Source organism: Narcine bancroftii, chromosome 1 (assembly GCF_036971445.1).
Source record: "Narcine bancroftii isolate sNarBan1 chromosome 1, sNarBan1.hap1, whole genome shotgun sequence".
NCBI classification, from domain to species: domain Eukaryota; kingdom Metazoa; phylum Chordata; class Chondrichthyes; order Torpediniformes; family Narcinidae; genus Narcine; species Narcine bancroftii.
Window position 1 is genome coordinate 494,240,761 of NC_091469.1, and position 17,474 is coordinate 494,258,234.

The window sequence follows — 17,474 nt, forward strand, 5'->3', positions numbered from 1 at the left end:
AGTTGGCAATGCATTCGGGGTAAGGCACTTGTCAGAGACTGAAGCCGATTCAGCACCAGGCACTGGGAGCAGAGCGCAGCACCAGGTCGCGGAACAGAGGGCACCTGTTGCTGTGGGTCTTGCAGCACTCAGCTAAAGGATGCTTTTCCCTTGGTCCCGGCCCTAGTCCAGCCTTAGTGATGATTTAACCCTCTGCCCAGGTCTCTGGGAGCCTCCATCGGGCTGAGCACTCATTATGCACTTCGGGGCAGGTCTGCATTGATTTATCACCTGGACACACCCTCTCATCCCCCACAACGATGAACCCCTTTCAGTGCTCTATCTGCGGGAAGAACTTTAAAAGATCAAGTGAGTTAACGAAACACCAGCGATTCCACACTGAAGAGAGACCCTTCACATGTCCAGAGTGCGGCAAGGGCTTCACCCAGACCTCTGACCTGCGGAGGCACCAGCGTGGCCACACTGGGGAGAGGCCCTTCACCTGCCCAGAGTGTGGCAAGGGCTTCACACAGAACTCCAACCTGCAGAGACACCAGCTGGTCCACACCGGGGAGAGGCCATTTATCTGCCCTGAGTGCGGAAAGGGGTTCACCCAGTCCTCTAGCCTGAGGACCCACCGGCAGCGTCACACCAGGGAGGGGGCGATATCCTGCTCCAAGTGCGGGAAAGGGTTTACCCAGTTCTCTCACTTGCTGACCCACCAACAGGTTCACACCAGGGAGAGGCCATTCGCCTGCTCTGAGTGTGGAAAGAGATTTGCCCGGTCCTCCCACCTGCTGGCCCACTTGCGTGTCCACTCTGGGGAGAGGCCATTCACCTGCTCAGAGTGCGGGAAAGAGTTTGCTCAGTCCTCCAACCTGTTGACCCACCAGCGGGTCCACACCAGGGAGAAGCCATTTGTCTGTCCCCAGTGCGGAAGGGGGTTTGCCCGGTCCTCCAACCTGCTTGCCCACTTGCGGGTCCACTCTGGGGAGAGGCCATTTGTCTGCCCCCAGTGTGGAAAGGGGTTTGCCCAATCTTCCCAACTGATGACCCACCAATGGGTCCATTCCAAGGATAGGCCATTTGTTTGCCCTGAGTGTGGAAAAGGGTTTGCCCGGTCCTCTGACCTGCTGACCCACCAGCGAGAACACACTGGGGAGAGGTTGTTTACCTGTTCCGAATGCGGGAAGGGATTCACCCAGTCATACAATCTGCGGAGGCACCAGCGGAGCCACACCGGACAAAAGCCATTCACCTGCCCTGAGTGTGGCAAAGGTTTCAGCTGGCGATCAAACTTGCTGACCCACCAGAAGATTCACAGCATTGATAGGCCATTTATCTGCCCAGAATGTGGAAAGAGCTACACCCAATCATCCGACTTGCTGAGACACCAGCGGGTCCACACCATGGAGAGATCGATCATCTGCTCCGAGTGTGGGAAGGGCTTCACCCATTTGTATAACCTACTGACCCACCAGCGAGAACACACTGGGGAAAGGCCGTTCACTTGCTCCGAGTGCGGGAAAGGGTTTGTTTGGTCCTCCCACCTGCTGACCCACCAGCGAGAACACACTGGGGAGAGGCCATTCATCTGCTTCGAGTGCAGGAAGGGTTTCACCCAGTCATCCAACCTGCTGATCCACCAGCGAGAACACACCAGTGAGAGGCCATTCACCTGCGCCGAGTGCGGGAAGGAGTTTACCCAGTCGAACAGCCTGGTGAAACACTAGCAGGTTCACTCATAAAGTTTTCAGAGTGTGGAAAATTTAAACACCACTCACTCAAACACCAGGAGTGACTGGAGTCTGTGGTTATTGAGGCCACAAAGCAAAACAGGTCTTTGTATTGTTGTCAATTTGCAATGTATTTTCAGGTTCAAGTTTATTGTCACATGTACAAAGGTGCATTGAGGAAGTTTATTTTGAAGCAGTCCAGCTAGATATCCTGTACATAGTCCAGCAAATAGATCACAGTGCAGGGTTACAGGGACGGATCTGTTGGTTCAAGGCAAAAGCAGCTTATTTACAAGTGCAAGGATCATTCAAGAGTCTGATAACACAGGAAAGGAACTGTCCTTGAATCTAGTGGTGCATGATCTCACACTGGTGAATCTTCTCCATGGGGAGAATGGTGAAGAGAGGGTGTCTGGGAAGGGGGGAGTCTTTTAATATGTTGGTTGTTTTTCCAAGGCAGCAGGAAGTGGTGGAGGAATGGATGCCCTCGTCAATGTTAGTGTCTCCGATTAACTTTAAAAAAAAAATTAACAATGCAGTATGATTGAAGGCTCTCTTGTGCTGCCCACTTAACCTACCAATCACAGGGGGCGGGGCGGGGGGGGGGGTGGAAACGTACAGGCAGGACTGGATTCTAACCTGAGTCATTAGTGCTATAATAATGTTTTGGTAACCCTGCCACCCAATTACAGGAACTGAATTTCATGTCCTGGATCGATACCAAATAAAGCAGCTGTGTTTGAAACTGTCTCACCCGCTTGTATCGCTGTAATACACTCAATGAAGACAACGGACACCAGGCCATTCAGTCCATCTGGGACCACACTGTATCTCCCCTCCTGTCTGTGTTTCTGCTCCATACCAGCCCCCAACCATACTCTTCAGTTTCTTTCTTCTCTCTGTGTTCACTGAGCTGCCAATCATTAACCTCACTATAGTTACCAAAGAAAGTCAATATGCCAGACATGTCATTGGGAACTCAAAGTACCTTATTTTCTCTCTCACACTTGTTATTCCTCCTGGTGGTCATGCTTCATTTGAAAATTGCTCTATTTCTGCTACAGTGCTGGTGTTCCACATTCCTCCTGCGGGCAAGCATAGTTTGATTCTATATCCCAAGTTACTCCCTTTGTTCAGAAAGGGTACTGAGAGATCAAGGTCACTTGCCTGCCTCACTGGGCGTCATCATTGACGTGCTTAGTGGGGCCATCCCTACGCCAGTGTCCTCTCCCCCTCCATACTGTTCTTGGTAGATGGGGGAGGAGGTGGGCCATAATCCCTTCTCTTGTAGGATCTGTCATTCATTTGCTTCATAGGCATAGGGGATCTTCTTCCTCACCTCTATTTTCTGGGACAGGTGGTTGAGCCCTTTGAAACAGGACCCGAATCCTGTCTTCCCTGGCAGCTTCTCTGTTGTCCCGTAAGTCTGACCATTTGGGACAGTATTCATAAACTACGGTCCTCATCGAGAGACATCATAATGACAGAGAGGAAATTCATATTTAAATGTTGGCTTTGCTATTGGTTCTTCTTTCCTACCCTGAGGCCAGAAGGCCAGCTCTGCATATTATTGCTGTTCCCTTGAACTGTATGCCCAGTCAGGATTAGTTTTTATGAAGGTGGCCGTCTTATCAGGGAATCCCTGCATTAATATGGCATTAAATTGCACGGATGCTCCTGCATTAATTATCAATCTGATCTCACCTGCATTAGTGCAATAAGTGGTTGCAAATCTCTCCCCAAAATCCTCTGCTGCTTCCTAAGAGAGTCGGGCACTTAATCACCTTAATCAAATCTATTGGGTACTTCAGGCACTCAGCCTGCTCCTCGAGTGTGTCGTTTACTGGTGCCTATTCTGTGTTATGGGTTCAGGATGTGGGGAAATCTGTGTTTGCTGATGGTATCTCTCCCATAGCCTGCTGCATACTTAATTTCCCAGTCTCTAGGTCACAACTGCCAGAGAGTGTGATGGCAGTCTTTACCATGGTTTGGATGCAAATAACACATCTGTTGTACCAGGGTGGTCCCCATCACTTTTGTCCATAGCATGTCCTGTTTCCATAGCCTGCTTTCCTAAACGATTCTCACAATAACAATGTTTTTACCAGGCTAACAAACTATGTGACAATGAGCAGAATTCTATTCTTATCACATTTGTTGCACCCCATCACTTTTGTCCATAGTCTGTCCTGTTTCCCTAGCCTGCTTTCTGAATTAGTTAAGTAACAGTACCATTTACCCAGGCTAACAGAACTATGTGACAACGAGTCAAAAAATAATCACTTTTATTTTCTTATTACCTGGTTCTTTTCTGGATCTTGGCAGGGAACCAGATCAACCACAAATGAGAGACTGCAGTGTTCCCAGGAATCAGCTATGGAGACTGGGCTAAAGGTGCATTTCAACTCTGTCCAAAGTCTCTGTTTCCTCATGGCCTCTTACTTTATTTGTGGCAATTGCTCCAGTTTGATCCTGCCGACGACACCAATGTAAAAGTTTTCCTGCACAGCAAACTTATCTGTGAATAAAGAATACAGCAGGGAACCACAGAGCCAGTTTAAAATACAAATAGTTTATCACTTCAACAGCAGTAGCGCTAGCAGGAGAGAGGAGGCACGAGGAAACATTGCACATCTTCTCTGGTTGACAAGGTAGGAGGAATATGAGAGAAGTGAGCTGGGCTTGTTGGGAGCCTGCTGGAGGTGAGTGCTTTAAAGAGCAATTAAGGATTAAACAGGAAAGTGGTGGGAGTGTGTACTTAAGATAATTGGCAGGGACAATTAAAAGGGAGGGAAACTAAAGGAGCAGCCAGTGTGTGAGTGGCCCAGAGAAGTTTTGGCTTGAAATGCTTTGGCGAGAAGAGGAAGAGTTTGCTCCTATTGAGGTAAGGCTTGTAAGTTTATTTAATTAACTTAGGAGTGGATAATGGAGACAGGAGTTAGGCCAGTCCAGTGCTTTAGTTGTAGGATGTGGGAAGTCAGCGAGTTTTTTTAAACTTTATTTTTCATTTGCATCCATAACAAATATGTTTCTCCTTGATTGTACACAATAATAAATAATGCAAAAAGAATACATTATTTTATATTTTCTCCCCACCCTCTTCAAAAAAGTAAAACAAAGAAAAAAGCCTACCTGAATTTGTCATATATCATTCATTAATTAATTAAATTTCAAATTTACAAATATAATATTAAACCTCTAAATTAACTAGGTAGAGTTGGAGCGGGAGTGGTAGATGCTGTAGATGAACTCTTACCATTGAAATCCAGATATGGTTTCCAAATCTTGTAAAACTTTTCTGGTTGATTCTGTAAATTATACATTATTTTCTCTAACGGTATACAATTTTGTAATTCCATTTGCCATCTACTCAACCCCACATCATTGTCTCATTTCCACATTCTGCTGCTATTGCTACACTTAGAAACTTCCTCCAATAAATATTGAACTTCAAATCATGAATATCACTTAGCAAAAATATTTTTGGAACTTGTATCTTCATAATTTGTCCCAGTAAAATACTCATATCTTCCCAAAATTTTTCTACTTTTTCACATTGCCAAACTGCATGTAAAAAGGTTCCTACCTCTTTATTAAATCTAAAACATTGATCAGAGCAAATGGAATTAAGTCCATGTAATTTATGTGGATTATAATATTGGTGTAAAAAAAAATTAAATTGTACCATTTGATATCTGACATTAATTGTATTAGTTACACTTTCATAACATATCTTTGACCATTCTTCTTGAATTTATATATTTAAATCCCTTTCCCATCTCAATTTAGATTTAAATAGACCATTTTCTGTATAGTCTTGCAATTTTATTGACATATTAGTAATAAATCTTTTAATAAATGTATCAGCTATTAAATATTCAAATTGACTATTGAGGTAATCTAAAATTCAATCCTAACTTTTTAAAATATGATTTAAGTTGATAATAAGAAAAAAGGTATTAATTGGTATGTTATACTTTCCCATAAAACAATCCTTTGCCCTTTTTATTGCACAGTTATACCAAATGTCAAAAAATTGAATAAACTGTAAAAGCAATAAGAGGGTTTTGCTTTAATAACATTTTGGCCATTTGGTAATTCTTCATTCCTCTTTCTACATCTGGGATTCCCAACCTTTTTGTTCCTCTGTATCCCTTGGTCATTTTAATAGGTTCCTGTGTACCCCTAAAAATTAAGGATTAAAAAAAACACGACATTGTGCAATCTGACTGCAGATTACAACATCATGTATTGTACAGTAGTGGTTATTCTTTCAGACTCAATATACCCCCTGAAAAGTGAAAATGTAGCACCGGAGATACATGTATCCCAGGCTGGGAACCCTTGTTCTACATGGATTCCTTTCCATACCTTAAGTATATGTTTCAAAATGGTGTATCTATTTCCCTTTCAACAGTTCTTCATGCCATTTATACAAAATATGTTCAGAATTATTTTCTCCTATTTTACTTATTTCAATTTGTACCCACGCTGTCTTTTCACCAGTCTAATAACAGGATGACAAGAATCTAAGTTGAGCTGCTTTGTAATAATTTTTAAAATTAGTCATTTCTAGTCCCCCCCAATCATATTTCCATGTTAATTTTTCTAATGCTATCCTAGGCATTTTGTCTTGCCAAATAAATTTCATATATTTTTATTTAAATCTTGAAAAAACATTGTTGGTACAGAAATTGGTAATGATTGGAATAGGTATTGTATTCTAGTAAAAATATTCATCTTCACACAATTTATCCTTCCTATTAAAGAAATTGGTAAATCTTTACATCTTGCTAAGTCTTTAATTTTCTTCAATAAATGTACATAATTCAATTTAAATAAATTATTCAAATTCTTGTCAATCTTTCTTTGGCTTGGCTTCGCAGATGAAGATATATGGAGGGGTAACGTCCACGTTAGCTGCAGGCTCGTTTGTGGCTGACAAGTCCGATGCGGCACAGGCAGACACGGTTGCAGCGGTTGCAAGGGAAAATTGATGGGTTGGGTGTTGAGTTTTTCCTCCTTTGTCTTTTGTCAGTGAGGTTGGCTCTGCGGTCTTCTTCAAAGGAGGTTGCTGACTGCCGAACTGTGAGGCGCCAAGATGCACGGTTTGAGGCAATGTCAGCCCATTGGCGGTGGTCAATGTGGCAGGCACCAAGAGATTTCTTTAGGCAGTGCTTGTACCTCTTCTTTGGTGCACCTCTGTCTCGGTGGCCAGTGGAGAGCTCGCCATATAACACGATCTTGGGAAGGTGATGGTCCTCCATTCTGGAGATGTGATCTACCCAGCGCAGTTGGATCTTCAGCAGCATGGATTCGATGCTGTTGGCCTCTGCCATCTCGAGTACTTCAATGTAGGTGATGAAGTCGCTCCAATGAATGTTGAGGATGGAGCGGAGACAACGCTGGTGGAAGCGTTCTAGGAGCCATAGGTGATGCCGGTAGAGGACCCATGATTCGGAGCCGAACAGGAGTGTGGGTATGACAACGGCTCTGTATACGCTTATCTTTGTGAGGTTTTTCAGTTGGTTGTTTTTCCAGACTCTTTTGTGTAGTCTTCCAAAGGCGCTATTTGCCTTGGCGAGTCTGTTGTCTATCTCGTTGTCGATCCTTGCATCCAATGAAATGGTGCAGCCGATATAGGTAAACTGGTTGACCGTTTTGAGTTTTGTGTGCCTGATGGAGATGTGGGGGGGGGGGGGGCTGGTAGTCATGGTGGGGAGCTGGCTGATGGAGGACCTCAGTTTTCTTCAGGCTGACTTCCAGGCCAAACATCTTGGCAGTTTCCGCAAAACAGGATGTCAAGCGCTGAAGAGCTGGCTCTGAATGGGCAACTATTGATATTGATGCTTGAATATACCTGCCTCCTTCTGTCATTTAAATTTTGTAATTTTCTTCATTTGAGTATAACCAGTCTCAATTATTGGCATCACTTCACTTTTATCAATATTTACTTTATAACCTGATATTAACCCATACTCCTCCAATTGTATGTTTATTTTTTTTTAATGAAATTTCAGGGTTTGTAAGATATATTACATCTGCAAAAAGACTAATTTTATGTTCCTCATCCTCATACATATTCATGCAACCCCAGCCGCTGCTCCCCACCCTCATACATATTCATATAACCCCAGTACTGCTCCCGACCTTTGTACATATATAACAATTACAGCATGGACACAGGCCAATTTGGCCCTTCTAGTCTGCACTGATCCAAATACCCTCCTCTAATCCCACTTACCAGCACTCTGCCCATATCCCTCAATCCCCTTCCCATCCATGTACTTATCCTACTCTTTCTTAAATGACAAAATTGACCCTGCCTCCACCACCTTTCCTGGAAGCCCATTCTACACAGTAACCACTCTCTGAGTAAAGAAGTTCCCCCTCATGTTACTCCTAAACCCTGCCCGTCAACTCTCAACCCATGATCTCTTGTATCCCTCTCTCCTACTCTCAATGGGAAAAGCCTTTCCACATCAACTCTATTTATCCCTCTCATTATCTTAAACACTTCTATCAAATCCCCACTCAGCCTTCTATTTTCCAAGGAATAAAGACCTAATTTGCTCAATCTTTCCTTGTATTCCAGATGCTGCAACCCAGGAAACATTTTTGTAAATCTTCTCTGCACTCTATCTTGTTAATATCCTTCCTATAAATCGGTGACCAGAACTGCACATAGTACTCTAAATTTGGCTTCACCAATGCCTTGTACAGTTTCATCATTACTTCCCAACTCCTATATTCCATGCACTGATTTATATAAGCAAGCTTACTAAAGGCCTTCTTCACCACCCTGTCCACATGCGCTCCTACCTTCAAGGAATAATGCACTGTTATTCCTAGATCTTTCTGCTCCACTGCATTCTTCAACCCCCTCCCATTTACCATATATGTCTTGCTTTGATTATTCTTTCCAAAATGAAGCACCTCACACTTATCAGCATTAAACTCCATCTGCCATCTTTCTGCCCACTCCTCTAAGCAGTTTAAATCCCTCTGCAATCTTTGAAAACCCTCTTCATCATCCACAATTCCCCTATTTTAGCATCAACTGCATATTTACTAATCCAATTTACCACCCCATCCTCCAGATCATTAATATATATGACAAACAGCAACAGTCCCAATATCGAACCCTGAGGTACACCACTTGTCACCGGCCTCCATCCTGACAAACAGTTATCTACTCTCTGGCACCTTCCTTCCAGCCATTGTTGAATCCATTTGACTATCTCCAAATTAATACCCAAGGACTTAGCCTTCCTAACTAACTCCCATGCGGAACCTTATCGAAGGCCTTACTGAGGTCCATATAGACAACATCCACTGCTCTACCCTCATCAACATTCCTAGTCACCTCTTCAAAAAATTCAACAAGATTGGTCAAACACGACCTTCCACGCACAAATCAATGTTGAGTGTCCCTGATCTGACCCTGTCTCTCCATATACTTATATATACTATCTCTAAGATTGAGTGTCCCTGATCTGACCCTGTCCCTCCATATACTTATATATACTATCTCTAAGAACGCTTTCCATCAATTTACCTACCACAGGCATCAAACTTACAGGCTGATAATTGCTAGGCTCGCTCCTCGAACCTTTTTAAAACAAAGAAACCATATGCGCAACACGCCAATCCTCTGGCACTATACCCGTCTCTAATGACATTTGAAAAATCACTGCCAGAGCCTTTGCTATTTCCTCACTAACTTCTCTCAAGATCTTGGGGAAATTCCTGTCAGGACCTGGAGACTTATCCACCTTTATATGTTTCAAAAGCTCCAGTCAACCTCTTTCTTAAACACCATAGTCTCCATATTTACCTCCTTTGCTTCCTTTACCCTGCAGAGTTCAATATCCTTCTTCTCAGTAAATACTGAGGAAAAGAAATTGTTCAAGACCTCCCCCATCTCTTTTGGCTCCACACACATTTGTCCTTTCTGATTCTCTATTGGACCAATTTTATCTTTCACTTTTGCTATTTACATATTTGTCGAAACCCTTTGGATTTATTTTCACCCTGCTTGCTATAGCCACCTCATACCTTCTTTTAGCTTTTCTAATTTCTTTCTTAAGATTCTTTTTACATTCAATATAGTACCCAAACATCTCCTTTTTTCCCTGTTTCTTATATTTATTGCAGTACTCCCTCTTTTTTTGAACCAAGTTTCCAATATCCTTTGAGAACCATGGCTCTCTCAAACTTTTGACCTAACCTTTCAACCTAACAGGTATATAAAGATTTTGTACACTTAAAATCTCTCCTTTAAAAGACCTCCATTTCTCTATTACATCCTTCCCAGAAAACAAACTGTCCCAATCCACCCCTTGTAAATCCTTTCACATCCCCTCAAACCTAGCTTTTCCCCACTCAAAAACCTCAACTCTGGGCCCAGACCTATCCTTTTCCATAATTACCTTGAAGCTAATGGCACCATGATCACTGGACCCGAAGTGCTCCCCCACACATACCTCTGTCACCTGTCCCATCTCATTCCCCAACAGTAAATCCAATCCAGCTCCCTCTCTAGTTGGTACCTCCACATATTGATGTAAAAAGCTATCCTGCACACATTTTACAAACTCCAACCCATCCAGCCCTTTCACGGAATGGGTTTCCCAATCAATATTTGGAAAATTAAAATCCCCCACTATCACTACCCTGTGCTTATTACAAATATCTGCTATCTCCCTACTAATTAGTTCCTCTAATTCACGTTCCCCATTCGGTGGTCTATAATACACCCCTATAATTGTAACTTCCCATTCCCCAATTCCACCCAAATAGCCTCCCTGGATGAGCCTTCTATTCTATCACACCTAAGCACCACTGTAATATTTTCTCTTAACAAGTAGTGCAACACAACCTGCTCTTGCCTCCACCCCAGTTCGATCACACCTAAAGCAATTAAATCCAGGAATATTTAGCTGCCAGTCACATCCCTCCTGTAACCTTGTTTCACTAATCACTACCACATCATACTTCCAAGTGTCAATCCATACCTTCATCTCATCCACCTTCCTTTACCAACAGCTCTCTTATGATCTTTTGCAATTGACCTCTGTCCATCTTCATATAGAGGATCCCCCTTTTCTATCACCTGGCTTTCCCCCCTCAAACACTGTCTACAAGCTTTCTCTGATTGCACTCTAACCTTCTCCTTGCTGTTCTCTTTCATTTGGTTCCTCCCTCCAGCCATTCTAGTTTAAAGTCTCCTGAGTAACACTAGCAAACATCCCCGCCAGAATCCTGCTCCCCCTGGGGTTCAAATGCAACCTGTCCTTTTTGTACAGGTCACACCTACCCCAAAAATTGTCCCAGTGATCCACAAACTTGAATCCCTGCCCTTTGCTCCACCCCTTCAGCCACACATTCATCCTCCATCTCATTCTATTCCTGCTCTCACTGTCGTGTGGCACAGGCAGTAATTCCAAGATTACTCCCTTTGTGGTCATTTTTAACTCTCTACCTAACTCCCTGTACTCACTTTTCAGGACCTCTCCTCTAATCCTCCCTATGTCGTTGTACCACGACTCTGTCTTATCTCGCTCCCCCTTTAGGATGTCCTGGACTCAAGCAGCAACATCCTGGACCCTGGCACCAGGGAGGCAAACCACCATCCAGTTCTCCTTGCTCTGTCCACAGAATCCCGACTATACTCCTATCAAGTCCCCTATGACTATTGCCCCCCTTTCCTTTCCCTACCCTTGAGCCTCAGATTCATATTCATATAACCCCAGCAGCTACTCCCCACCCTCATACATATTCATGGACTTCAATGTAGACAGAAGTTCCTCAAATAACCAACTTATCAACAAACCCCCCTCACACACAGGCTGCAAGGATCCAACATGGCAGCCCCAGCAAGTGACCCCCACCAGCCAATCAGATGGATCATTAACCTGGACTGCACATACACCAGGTGGGGCTGAGAACTACATCTCCATGACGCCATCTGCTCTTTGATTTCCTGGATCAGGATCAGGATATACTGTGTGAACAAGGCCTGAAATTCGGGGTGTGTGGCAGCTCACAGGGCAAACCTGCCCATTCTAACCATCTCTCTTATCAGTGGAGCAGTGAGGCCATGTCAGGTTCACTGATCATCCCAGAATCTGGTGGCAGAGGGGAAGAAGCTGTCGGGAGCTTGTCTTCAGCCCCCTGGACCGTTTCTCTGATGGAAGCAGAGTGAAGAGGGCCCTGCCTGGGTGGGGGGTCTTTGAGGATAGAGGCTGCATAATTAAGACCCCACCTCATGTAGACATCCTCGATGGAGTGAAGTCTGGTGCCTGATGTCGCAGCTGAGTTACCAACCCTTTAGAGTTTATTCTCGTCCTGAGAGTTGGCACCTCTATAACGGAGTGCTGCAACCAGCCAGAATACTCGACACGGTCCACCTGTAGAAGTTTATGAGAGTCTTCAGTGACATAACAAACAGCCTCAGACACCTCACAATGTATAGCGACTGGGGAGCCTTATTTGTGATTGCATTAACGGGGAGGCTCCAGGACATATCCTCGGAGATGTTGTCACCCAGGAATATGAAGTTCTTGACCCTCCCCACTACTGTGCCCTCAATGAGGACTGGGTCATGTTCCCCTGACTTCCTCCTGAAGATAGGCAGAAAGCACAGGGGTTGGTGTTGGGGCAGCTTCTTTTTACAATGTATATCGATGATTTAGAGTTTGGATTAAGTGGTTTTGTGGCAAAGTTTGGAGGAGCAGGAAGTGTTGAAGAATTGAAGTATAGGGAGGAACTGAGTGGACGGATTATCAGGAACTCCATAATCACAACCTTGAAAATCATCTAAAAACATCAAACTAGTTAAAAAATAAGCGTCCAAAATCCTACTGTGATGGGAAAAATCAGAGCAGCCCCTCTGGGATCAGTTGAGACCAACAGGCAAGATGAAATGCTGTTGGAGCCATCACAAAGGAGCAGTGAGAGAGAGGAGTCTGGCATAATGTCGGAATGCTCAAGTCCAACAAGAGACAGATCAATGCCAACAATTGGCAATGTTATGAGTACCACACAGACGCTAGCAAACGGTTGAGACACTCGATGGGAGGATACTGAAGATAATGGAAGGAGTGGGTGAGTTGAAAACTGCACTCACCACTTGATGCACAATCAGTTACGCAAAGAATGAAGTTAGTGGAACTGAAGGCTTTTATTAGCAAGAGATGGACAACATCCCTTGTGTTGCTGGCTCTCCCTGACCCAGACTCGAACTGGGGGCAGGATTGTGGCAGCCTTTATGGGGATAAAGGGAAGGAGTCACCAGTCAGTGAGATTAGGGTTGCCACATCACCCCCTCTTTTATAAGAAGTCCTGGGGTGGGATGGGGGTGTTGCAGTCAGGTGACCTCATAGGTTCAGTCTTTTTGGTGGCCTCCTTTGGTGGTGTGACCATCGTACCCCTGTCCTGGGGTTTGTGGTGGTCTTTGTCTGCTGTGCTGCTTCATCTCGGTTGGCCTGGCTGGGGTGCTTGGTTGAGCTGGGAGGGTGGAATGTGTGTGTGTCAGCTGGCGGGTTGGCCAAGTTGGTGGGGGTAGGGGACTGAGGCCCTGGGGAGCTGGGGGTGGGGGTGGTTGAATGGTGGGGGGTTGGTTGTCCAGATGCTTCGCATGCTTCAGATCCAGGATGGATACTGTGTCCTCATGTCTGTCTGGGAATGCCACATAGGTGTACCATGGGTTAATGTGGAGCAGCTGGACCCTCTCGACCAGAGGGTCGAACTTATGGGTCCTCACATGCTTGCGAAGTAGGACAGGCCCAGGGAACATCAGCCAGGTGGGTAAGGTAGTTCCTGACACCTATCACCTGGGGAATGTAAAGAGTCTCTCATGAGGTACCTCGTTGGTGGCCATATACAGGAGGGAACAGATAGCACGGAGGGTCTCTGGGAGAACCTCTTGCCAGAGGGGGACAGGGAGGCCTTTGGACTTTAAGGCCAGTAGTACTGCCTTCCAGACCGTGCTGTTCTCCTACTCCATCTGGCCATTCCCTTTAGGGTTATAGCTGGTGGTCCAACTAGATGCAAAGTCTGACCTCCGACCTCAGAAACAAAATACAGCACATTCAATAGGGAACTGCTGGTACTGTACCCAGTGGTCGGACACTTCCACTATTTTTTGAAAGGCAGGGATTTCACAGTTTTTACTGAACACAAATGGCTAAAGTTCCCTGGTCAGTCCGCCAGCAACACTACCTGTGTTATATGTATCCGAGTTTTCAATCAGGATTAAACATATCTCCAGTAAGAGTAATGTGGTGGCTATGCCCTGTCCTGCTCCTCTGTTCACGCAGAATGTGCCCTCTCTCTGGGTGTAGACTACATAGCGCTCACCAAAGCTCTGTGCCAGGTTGATGAATTCCTGCCTTATAGAACTGTTGTCATGAGCCTGCAACTTGAGGATGTAACCTTTGGGCCGCAAGGTACCACTTTCCTGTGTGACACTTCCACAGGTCAGCCTCGTCCTATTGTTTCTGCTGTGTGGAGACGTGCAGTTTTGATGCCATTCACGGACTGTCCCACCCTTCCGTTCGAGCGATGGTTCGCCTGTTAACCATATAACCATATAACCACTTACAGCACAGAACAGGCCAGTTCGGCCCTACTAATCCATGCCGTAGCAAATCCCCACTCTCCTAGTCCCACTGACCAGCACCCGGTCCATACCCCTCTAGTCCCCTCCTATCCATGTAACGATCCAGTCTTTCCTTAAATGTAACCAATGATTCCGCCGACAAGATTGTATGGCATGGACTCAAAGAGTAGATCACGTACTGGGCAAGGATGTGCATGGATGGCCAATCTGCAAAAGTGCAAAGGCGCATGAAGGTGCCACTTCAGCCTTTCCAGCCACCGCAGCACAGATTCGACCATGTGCATGTTGACATTGTCAGCCCGCTTCTGGTGTCACGAGGGTCTAGAACCACGTACTTGTTAACGGTCATCAACTTGGTGGCTGGTGGCGGGTCCTATGACGGGCTCATCGACCAATTCATGTTCCAGAACTTTTATTTCTGCCTTGGTCTCTCAGTTTGGCTGAACCACACATATCACATCCGACAGAAGCCCAAAGTTTTCCTCTGTGCTCTTGGACATTTTGTCACGACTGCTGGGAATACAGCTCCATCACATGACAGCCCACCACCTGCAGTTGAATGGCCTGGTGGAATGGTTCCATAGGCACGTGAAGGCTGAGCTGATGGCCTGCCTCCAGAGGTCATCCCACTGCCATCCAGTGAAGCTAAGACATGCACCATGAGTGTTTATTGCCAATTGGATTGCAAGATTCTGAGTTCCCATACATATCACATCAGACCGTGGAGCACAATTCACCTCCGCATTATGGACTGTCCTTGTGTACTTTAGTGGCACGAAACTGCACCACACCACAGCGTACCACCCGCAGTCCAATGGTCTTGTGGAACGTTTCCATCGACAACTCAAGGCTGCATTCAAAGCCCGACTCACCAGACCCGGCTGGGTAGATGAGTTGCCATGGGTTCTGCTGTGAGTGTGCATCGCCCTCAAGGAAGGGATGCCAGCGTCATCCACAGAAATGGTTCATGGTTCAGTTCTCTCAGTTCCAGGTGGCATTCACTTCTCGTCTGACTCCTGCCCTCTGTGTATCAGCAGCTTTGAAACCACATCGCAGTAAGGAAACCAATTCCAACCAACTGGCATTGACTGTCCAAACAGCATATGCCTCCAGCCCTCCTCGACACTGACTTTGTCTTCGTGCATAGACAAGCCCCAGGAACACCATTGCAATGGCTGTACAATGGCTCTTTCCACATGATCAGTTTAGACATTGGGTGACATTCTGAACTGTTTACCATGGACAGACTCAAACCAGCACATTGGGACCCGACCCCAATATGCCACAGCTCAGGAGACAAAGGCACCCACCGAATGCTCACGCAGCCAGTTTATCATCTTTGGGTGACAATTCTGGTGTACAGGCCGAATGGCGGGCCAAATGGCCGCCAAGCAGTTGGCTGAACAGCCATGCAACATAGCGGATCAAATCACCACCCGTGCAGCTGGCCGAAGGGCTGTGCAACTCCATGATTAGGCCCGCAGCATTGCACAGCCCTTTGGCCAGCTGCACGGGTGGCGATCCGGCCTGCTACAACTTATCTAAACTTAACTAGATTTATCTACACTTATGTCACTTAAATGTGCGTGAATATATTGGTGTGTGGGGACGACCCCAAGCCATGAGAGCTCAAGGTTCAATTCTCGTAAAGCATCAGTGATGACATGATGGTTAAGGCATTAAGGCATACAGACCTTAGATGGGTCAGATATGCAGGCTTAAGATGAAGAGGGAGAAAGACATAGCGGTGGGGGGGGGGGGGGGGGGGGTTGTCAGAACGTTGATTCACTCACAAAATTCTTGTTGAGGTGCTTCAGAGAAATTCCCTTTTTAGCAAGTGTTTGATTCACTCACAAAATTCTTGTTGAGGTGCTTCAGAGAAATTCCCTTTTTAGCAAGTGCCAACCAAAACTCCACTCTTCTTTGGCACAGGGACACAAAACAAGTGATGCTCACAAATCTTCCAGAATCCTTTTTGTGGATCAGCCAAACTCGTGATCCTCACTCTGGTCCCTATCCAAGTACAGTATTTCTTCTGCAATTAGAACCTTTTTCGTGGGTCAGTTGAAGTTGTCTTCTCATCTCTCCATAACAGGTGGAAGGGATGACAATTTGTCCATAACCACACAGTGAGGCCACGTGAGTTCCTCATTCCTACAAAGGAGGTCAGAGAGCTCTTTACTCTTGTGCTGCCTTCTTAAAATAGCCTCCTGAGCAAACTGTGCACTGTCTTTTCAATAAGCTAGTCTCATGGGCTCTGCCCTGGCTTCTCCAGGGCCTCCCTTCACTCTGAAAATGCATCAACTAGTGGAACATGCTGACTTCAAAGCCTGCTGCTAGTTCAAAGTTATTTTCCAAAACCTGCAAGGTTGTATTAAATCTATTCTCTTAAAGGGACAGTCCCACATAAATAAATGAATGGAACAATGGGAGAATGTCACAGCAGGTTGATTCTGTGGTTAGGAAGGGATACCATGTATTGACCTTCATTAATCATGGAATTGAATTTAGGAGCCGAGAGGTAATGTTGCACCATCACCTCTTGGAGGACTGTGCGCAGTTCTGGTCCTCTCACTACCGAAGGATGTGGAAGCCATAGAAAAGGTGCAGAGGAGATTTACGAGGATGTTGTCTGGATTATGGAGCATACCTTATGAAAACAGGTTGAGTGAACTCAGCCTTTTCTCCTTGGAGCGGTGGAGGATGAGAGGTGGCCTGATAGAGGTGTCTAAGATGATCAGGCATTGATTGTGTAATTAGTCAGAGGCTTTTTCCCAGGGCTGAAATAGTTACCACAAGAGGACATGGGTTTAAGGTGTAACTAGTCAGAGGCTTTTTCCCAGGGCTGAAATAGTTACCACAAGAGGACATGGGTTTAAGGTGTTGGGGAGTTGGAAGAGAGATGTCAGGGTTACGCTTTTTTATATAGAGAGTGGTGGAAGCGGGTCCTTTAAGAGACTTTTGAATAGGTACATGGTGCTAAGAAAAAGAGGGGGCTATGGGCAAGCCTAGTAATTTCCAAGATGGTTCAGCAAAACTTGTCAGGCTGAAAGGCCTGTATTGTGCTGTAGGTTTTTTTTTTATGTTCAGAACTGGAGACAGAGCCTCAAGTTATGGGGGAGTAGATTTAAGAC